The sequence below is a fragment of the Vitis riparia genome, chromosome 16, assembly GCF_004353265.1.
Source record: "Vitis riparia cultivar Riparia Gloire de Montpellier isolate 1030 chromosome 16, EGFV_Vit.rip_1.0, whole genome shotgun sequence".
NCBI classification, from domain to species: domain Eukaryota; kingdom Viridiplantae; phylum Streptophyta; class Magnoliopsida; order Vitales; family Vitaceae; genus Vitis; species Vitis riparia.
This window is the reverse complement of record NC_048446.1, coordinates 16,200,567-16,208,991: the sequence shown is the minus strand read 5'-3', so window position 1 is coordinate 16,208,991 and position 8,425 is coordinate 16,200,567. Positions and strand designations below refer to the sequence as shown.

The window sequence follows — 8,425 nt, the reverse complement described above, 5'->3', positions numbered from 1 at the left end:
ACCATAGAGGGCAGTTCATCTTGAAGAAATCCTAAGGTTCCTAACATATTTGATTTGGAAACCCAGGCTTGAAATAGAAAATGTCACTCTCTTCTCTCTACTAGCAAATTTAGGAATCAGACCATATGTAGAGTAGGATGAACTTATAAATTGGACTTATGGGTCCTTAAAGAAGCTGGGTTTGCTCAAAAGTTAATGATAAGTCTTCTCAATTTCTTTACTTGTGCTCTTCCATAGCAGCTTCTGAAATTCTTTTATAGGTACTTTTGATCTTTTAATATTAGCCTTCTTGTAATTTCTTCTTTGCTGCTTGTGTAGGTCTGGATACAGGTTAACAGGGCATTTCCTTCATCAGCAGTAAGTCCAAGCTTAATATTCTGTAATCATTTATTAGTAAAGGTTTGATATGTTTTAAACTACAATCTCATGTAACATTTTCCTTTTGAATTTGAGAAATCGCCTACATGCTTTTTAATCAGTACTATCGGATTTAAATAATGGCTTCAGTTGGTTGGTTGGTCTAACTTTTCATATTCACACCTTGTCTGTTTCCCTTACCTTACATGGTTAAATATTTAGGACTTAAGTTATGTTTGAGTGCTGTGGTTCTCCGTTCATGACTTTCAAATTAAGAGTTGTATGACCCATTAGAGTTTCCTATCAAAAAAAATGACCCATTAGAGTTCCAATTGAATGCTAGAACTTCTTCAAGCCTATCAGCTCAGCAAGGCCTTAATCCTAATTATCTGGGGCTGGCCAAGTAAGACCTGTTCCGCTATTCTGTTCATTATCGGGCCAATCATCTTGTGCTGCTCTGGAAACTACATAATCTTCTTTTTTCACAACTGTTGCAAGAGAATTTGGTGTTTATCTGCTGATTATTTGAGTTAAAGGGGAAGAAAATCTCACATGATTGAGTTGACCCTTTTCTTAGATGAACTCAAAATTGGAATATTCCTACTTCATAAGTTGGACATATGGTATCCAAAATAAGTTGGTCATTTGAACTCTCTGGCACAAATGTGGTGTTGTCAAATAAGAGAGAAAATGAAGTACAGAAGCAACTGACATATAGATAACTGATTATATGTTTGTTTTCTGGCAGTGGTACGAGAAAAGGATGTTTGTTGGGAATATGCAGAGAAGTTAGATGGAAACAAGGTGAGATGCAAATTTGCCTCAGAGTTTTAAATGGTGGCATTAGTAGAGTGAAGCATCATTTATCCCGGCTTCCCAGTAAAGGTGTAAATCCATGTAGCAAAGTTAGGGATGATGTTACTGATAGAGTGAGGGCCATAATATCATCAAAAGAAGATGGGAAAGAAACTTCTAGTGCTAAGAAGCAAAGAATAGCAGAAGCTAAATCTCCTGGAAATTACTCTGCAATTAAAGCTCTCATGTCTGTAGAGACACCATCGCCAATTGCAAAAGTTTTCCCACCTATCACTCACATGGGTCCTTCCTCATCAAATGATGGAGAAAATGCGGAGAGGAGTATTGCTCTGTTCTTTTTTGGAAATAAGCTAGACTTTAGTGTTGCTCGTTCTTCATCCATCAGCTAATGATAGAAGCAGTATCAAAGTGCGGTCATGGATTTAGGGGCCCATCTGCAGAAATCCTGAAGACTACATGGTTGGAGAGGATTAAGTCTGAAGTGGGCCTACAGTCGAAAGACATTGAGAAGGAGTGGGCTACCACAGGCTGTACCATCATTGCAGACACATGGACAGACAATAAATCAAGAGCTTTGATTAACTTCTTGGTTTCATCACCCTCCAGAACCTTTTTCCATAAATCAGTAGACGCATCCTCATATTTCAAAAACACAAAATATCTTGCTGATTTATTTGATTCTGTTATTCAAGATCTAGGCCCTGAAAATGTTGTGCAAATAATCATGGATAGCACTCTCAATTATACTGGTGTAGCAAGCCATATCCTGCAGAACTATGGAACTGTGTTTGTGTCTCCCTGTGCTTCTCAGTGCTTGAATCTGATTTTAGAGGATTTTTGTAAGATAGATTGGGTGAACAGATGTATACTGCAAGCACAGACTATATCAAAGTTTATATATAATAATGCATCAATGCTTGATCTAATGAAGAAATCCACTGGGGGGCAAGATCTCATTAGGACTGGTATAACAAAGTCTGTTTCCAACTTCCTCTCATTGCAGTCTATGTTAAAGCAGAGGCCAAGATTGAAGCATATGTTTAATAGCTCAGAATATTCTACAAACTCTTACTCAAATAAACCGCAAAACATATCTTGTATTGCCATTCTTGAAGACAATGATTTCTGGAGGGCAGTGGAAGAGTGTGTGGTGATTTCTGAGCCCTTTCTGAAAGGGTTAAGGGAAGTTTCTGGAGGGAAACCTGCTGTGGGATCTATATATGAGCTAATGACCAGGGCCAAGGAATCAATTAGGACATACTATATTATGGATGAAAGTGCAAGGCATTTTTAGATATAGTAGATGGAAGGTGGCGGAATCAACTCCATTCACCTCTACATGCAGCAGCAGCATTTTTGAACCCTAGCATCCAATATAATCCAGAAATCAAATTTATTGGAGCTATAAAAGAAGACTTTTTCAAAGTTCTGGAGAAGCTTCTTCCAACATCCGATATGAGATGTGACATCACAAATCAAATTCTTTTGTTTACAAGGGCAGCTGGGATGTTTGGTTGTAACATAGCAAGGGAAGCAAGTGACACAGTCCCACCTGGTACGTATGCAAATTTTTGTATCATCCAATATCTGGGTGTGTTGGAGTGAGAATTCTACTATATGCTGCATCTTCATGCATAATAAGTGGACAAAGCAATTGTGGGGGGCATAATTTGTCCTCTGCATTCAGAACAAACACCAATGTATTGCTGGTCATAGTGCACCATATTATGGTACAAAGGGTTTTTCCTTTAGTGGTTGGGATATTCTTTTTGGCACATGTTTACCATAATACAACTTCAAACTTGTTTATGACAAACTCAAATCCTTATACGTCTTTTGGATACACTTCTTGTTTTCTATTTTTAAAAAACAAAAAATGATTATAACTCCTACATAACGTAAGAACTCTGAGACTTACTTTAAGAAGACTAGCTTTCAAAAATCCATACTTTGTTATTTGAGAGTTACCATACTTTATATATAAGTTACTACATTTAGATTTTCATGAACATGTGTCCCTGCATGCACACAACCCTGCCATTCCTGCATCGTGCTTCTAACCTGCTGCCATCTTTCATGAAAAATATCTTGCTTTTTCAGTGAAATGATAGCTACAACCTTTAGACTATGAATGGCTCACCATGGTTATTGGCAATCATTGATGAGAAATTGACATGGAGAGTTCTTTCCATGGTCTGTTTGCTTTTCATCTGTCATGGCTCCTGACTAATATATGAAACAATAATTTGTTCAAGAATATGTGCATTGACTCATGCCGATTATATGACATAACAGTGAGCAAGTGTATATGCAAACATAAACTTTATTTATTTTTCGATTTTTTCAATCATACTGCAAATATGTTGTGGGGCTTTGGTGGGAACAATTTGGCGATTCTGCACCCATGTTGCAACGAGTTGCCATTAGAATACCAGTCAAGTTTGCAGCACTTCTACTTTTGAGAGGCACTGGAACATATTCCAGCAGATCCACTCTGAGAAGCGAAATAAGATTGATAAAGAAACATTAAATGATCTTGTGTATATAAATTATAATCTCAAGTTGGCAAGACAAATGAAAATGAAGTCTTCAGAAGCTGATCCTCTCCAATTTCATGACATTGATATGACTTCAGAGTGGGTAGAGGAAACTGAAAACCCAAGCCCTACTCAGTGGCTTGATCGGTTTGGTTCTGCTTTGGATGGGAGTGACTTGAATACAAGACAGTTTAATGCAGCTATATTTGGTTCGAGTGACACCATATTTGGTCTGTGATTGTGCAAACTTCCCTCAGTCCCTCGTGTATTTTATTCGAAATGTGCTTCCAAATCTTGATTTCCCGGATTCCCTCGTAGCAGGTGCTGTTCCTTAGACAGTTTCATGCTCTTTATTTTTGGTAGAGTAATGAAAAATGTAATAGTAAATAATGTCTTGCATTCTGTAGATGACAGTGTATACCTTGCATGGAAAGCTTATCATTCAGTTCTACAATATGTTCTCTTTGGGTTTTCTCAGATAAATATGTTCTCTTTGGGTTTTCTCAGATAAAAAATCCTGAAATTCTCTTAGCTTCAGATAAAAATACGAAGATTAAGGTCCTGAACTTTAATCTTTTGAAAGCAAAATATAAGGTTCTATTTGTAAAGTGTTCTCGAAAACAGTTCTAAAAAATAGTTTGTAAAAACAATATTTGAAAACTGTTTTTTTTTATATTTCGTAGAATGAAAGTTTGTTTAGAAATTTGAAATCATCATATGTTTTTTAAAATAACTTTTATCTATAATATTTTATTTTTGATCATTTTTTATATTTGTATAATTATTTTTTAAAACAGTCTTTTAAACAATAACTAAAAATATTTTCTAAAAACACTCTTTATTTTGCATTATAAGAACAAAAAATTGTTTTTTGTTTTCTAATTGTAAAGCATGTATAAATGTTCAGTTTCCTGTTAGGCTGTTACCTCCATTGTAAACACTGCCTCTGGTTATGCCTTTCAAATTCTTTATCGAGTGCCTTCAGGATGTTCACTCTTCCCTTGGTTATGATGTCGTTCATAGGTCTTTGTACCTAAATACCTGTAGGAGATAGATGCTCACCTCTAGTTTCCTAAATACCTTTAGTATAGGTTCACATCTGTTGGGGCTCATATCATCTGCAACCCCATAGTTGCCTAGTAAAACCTTCGTTTATTTCGAATTAAAAACATATTTGAGAGTGTTTTTGAGAGTATTAGAAATGCTTCTTTCCAGAAATGAGATGTTTGAAAAAAAACTTGAAAAAACCTTGAGAATCATTTGAAGTGATTCCGAGAAAATTACTAAGAGTGTATTTGATAGTGATTTTATGAAGCGTTTTTAATATTTTTAATGCTTAAATTTTTTTATTTTTTAAGTACTAGAAAAACTAAAAGCATTTTTTAAAATAATTGTCAAACGGTTCGACAGTGATTTTAGGAAGTGTTTTTACTCTTTTAAATACTTGAAAAAATCTTCAAGTATTAAAAATGTCAAAAACATTTATCAAAATAATTGTCAAACGCATTTTTAAAATTTGTTTGGTAGTAATTATAAGATTTTTTTTTAGCTTTTCTTACATTTGAAAGATAAAAAATTTTAAATTTTAGAAAGATTAGAAACATTTTTTAGAATTACTATCAGACTATTAGCTAGTTTTTCCAAAAATATTTTTGAAGAGGTTTACAATTACAAACTAAAACCGTTGTAGTCAAAATCACTCTCAAATAGGGCTCTAAATAGCCCCCTGGTATACACATGAAAAGCAGCAGTTGAGAGGACGCAAGCTTCATATTTTACCAAGTTCAATTTTAGTGAAGCTTTTCATGCAGATTTGATTCAATTCAACCTTTGTTTTCATATTATTTTTTCAGTTCTTTCGTTGGAGAAGAAATGCAGGGAATGGCGGGTGGAAGTATAGAATCCGGCTGGCAAGATGATGGCAAGATTTTAGAATCATGATTTGAAGGGTCCTACAAAATGGTGGGCCTAATAATATTTGAATGCTTTTTCTATAGATGTTTTAGAGATTGAATACTATGATTTCAAAACCCAGTTGCTGCTCTAATCTCAGGTGATGTGTACTGGTTCTTCATATTGAAAGTCATCTTCAAACTGGGATTTGGAATTCAGTTGAGAAAGTGATGGAAAACAATTTTTTTTTTTTTTATTTTAAAAAACATAAGACAGGTTTCTATCTTTGAAAACATATTTGATAAAAAATAAGAGCATATTTGGTAACAGCTTTTGAAAATTATTTTGAAAAACAGTTTTTAAAAACGGTTTTTTGATGTTTTGTGGAACAAAAATTTGTTTGGAAACCTAAAATGTTTTTAACCTGTTTTTAATACTTTTAAATATGTTTTAAAAATAATTATTATATGTAATGTCTTATTTTTAATCATTTTAAATGTTTATATAATTATTTTTTAAAACAACATTTAAAAAATAAGTGAAAACAACTAAAAAATATTATCGGAAAATATTATTTTTTTTAATAATAGAAAACAAAAAACAGTTTTTGGTTATCCAAACTAGATTTTTAAGTTTTCTGTTTTGAAAACCAAAAAACTATTTTAAAAAACAGTTATCCAACATAGTTTTAATTTTTATAGAATTTCTTCTTATAATAAGATTTTAGAATAAATTTAAGATTTTTTAATTGTTTGTTTTGGGGTATTTGAGTAATGATTAAAAATATGAAAAGTGCTTTAATAACTTTTATATTAGTAAAAAAAATTAATTTTTATATTTGAGTTTTTAATTAGAATTTTGTTTTCGAAAATCATTTTTAATTAGAATTTTGTTTTTGAAAACCCTTTTTTAAAATCTCTTTTTAAAAACTGTTTCTTAAGAACTATTCTTGAAATTGTTGCCAAGCAAGTCCCCATTTTTTACCCAAACTATTTATAGAACTTTTTTATCATCATTTTTTGTGTTCTTTTTAAGTTTGTTACCAACATACAGAGAGTTTCTTATACAATCTATTTAAAAAAAAATAAAGAATCAAAATTTGTTTGAAAACTTGAAATGTTATTCACCATTTCTATGGTTTTTTAATATTTTTAAAAATAAGTAAGAACAATTAAAAATAAGTTTTTTTGAAAATGATTTTTTATAAAAAAAATTATGAAACGTGTTTTCATGGAAAATAATTTTCCTTTACCCAAACAGCCTCCTACATTTCCTACAAAATATTCAAAATGTTGTAAAAAAAAATTAGTTATTTTTCATTTGACTATATTTATTTAATTATTTATTTATTTTCTTGGCCAACTCTTGCTTGACTCTGTCTCCAAGGAAACTCTAGATGACTTAATTTAAGTTATTAAATAAATTAAATATATTTGATAAAATAACCTAATATTACAATTTAAAGTAAAAAATAATTTTAAGTATTAAGTAAAAATAATTAACTTAGGTAGTGTTTGTTTTTTGGTTGAATATATTTTGGTTTTTTCTATTTAGTTAAAAGTAATCTGTAGACATCATCCAATACAACTAAACTAAACCTATTGATTTTAGTTATGTTGAATGATGTCAACATATTACTTTTAGTTGAATAGAAAAAGCTAAATATTTTGACCTTTTCTATTTAACCAAAAAACAAACACCACCTTACTCTCAATCTTAAATCTATTTTATCTCATTTATGCATGTTTAGTGAAGTATTTTATAACCACGACTTTACATTCACAACTTATTTTTTACAATGAATATTTTTGTAGTTATTTTATATGTTTACAATACTTTAAATATAAATGTTTAACATATAAATTTATTATTTAAGATGAGAGAAAATGTGAATATTAGTTAAAATTAATAAGGTTAAATATATCAATTTAATGATTTATAATAAAAGTTTAAGTTAATTTTACCAAACAACTTTAATACTTAAAATAAAAAAACAAAGGGAAAGTTGTGTTTTGGTGGGCCAATTTGTTAAATATATGGTTTTTGGAACCTAGGTTTATGAAATATGAAAAACATATTTTAACGTGGAAACTTATATGAGTTTCATGCACTCTAAGCCGCTTGTCTTTTTTCTACCAAGATTGCCCCTCCCGTGATCCAGGTCAGCAGCATTCGTAGGGCACGTCAGCAGCATCCGCATGGCACGTCAGCACGGGCTGAAACTCCAAAATCAAATATTCTTCTTCCCACAAAAACACCCTAGCCGACGGTTCTTTCTTCCCTCTATCTCATTTGATACCTATTCCTCTCATCTGTCTTCACTCCGTCACCGAGCTGAAGCAAAGAATCCTGTATGTTTTTAAACAATTTCTCTCATTTCATTTGAGAAGCCTTTAATCCCAAACTCCAATCTACAGTTTTCTATCTTCAGCCCCTTCTCCTCTCAAATTCCTAACCATTTGAACCCGATCGTCCCAATTTCCTCACCCCTCCGGATCGAAGACGGTGTCAAAATTTGCGAAATTTCACACATTTGAAAGTGTAAACCTTTAATTGAAAACCTCAATCTAAATTTTTGTTGCTTGTGGAAATTGTGAAGAACCAAGTGGAGCACTTGATCGAAACAACGTCCAGTTAAGAAGACAGCTTGAGGAGGGTACGTGTTGTTTGAAAATCTGGTTTAGGATAACGAACCCGAATGGAAACTACATCTCTGATATATTGGCTTCATGAAGAAGAAATTTCGTCTTCGTCTCATTGGATGACATTTTTCTCTAACCTCCACATAAAATGTGAAGGTAATTAATTTGTATTTAGGGTTG

The 8,425-nt window shown here is 32.2% G+C and overlaps 1 pseudogene; it reads left to right on the top strand.

The window, feature by feature from the left end:
- Positions 1 to 1,095: 1,095 nt before the first annotated feature.
- Positions 1,096 to 4,164, top strand: LOC117933323 (annotated as a pseudogene).
- The last annotated feature ends 4,261 nt before the right edge of the window (positions 4,165 to 8,425 follow it).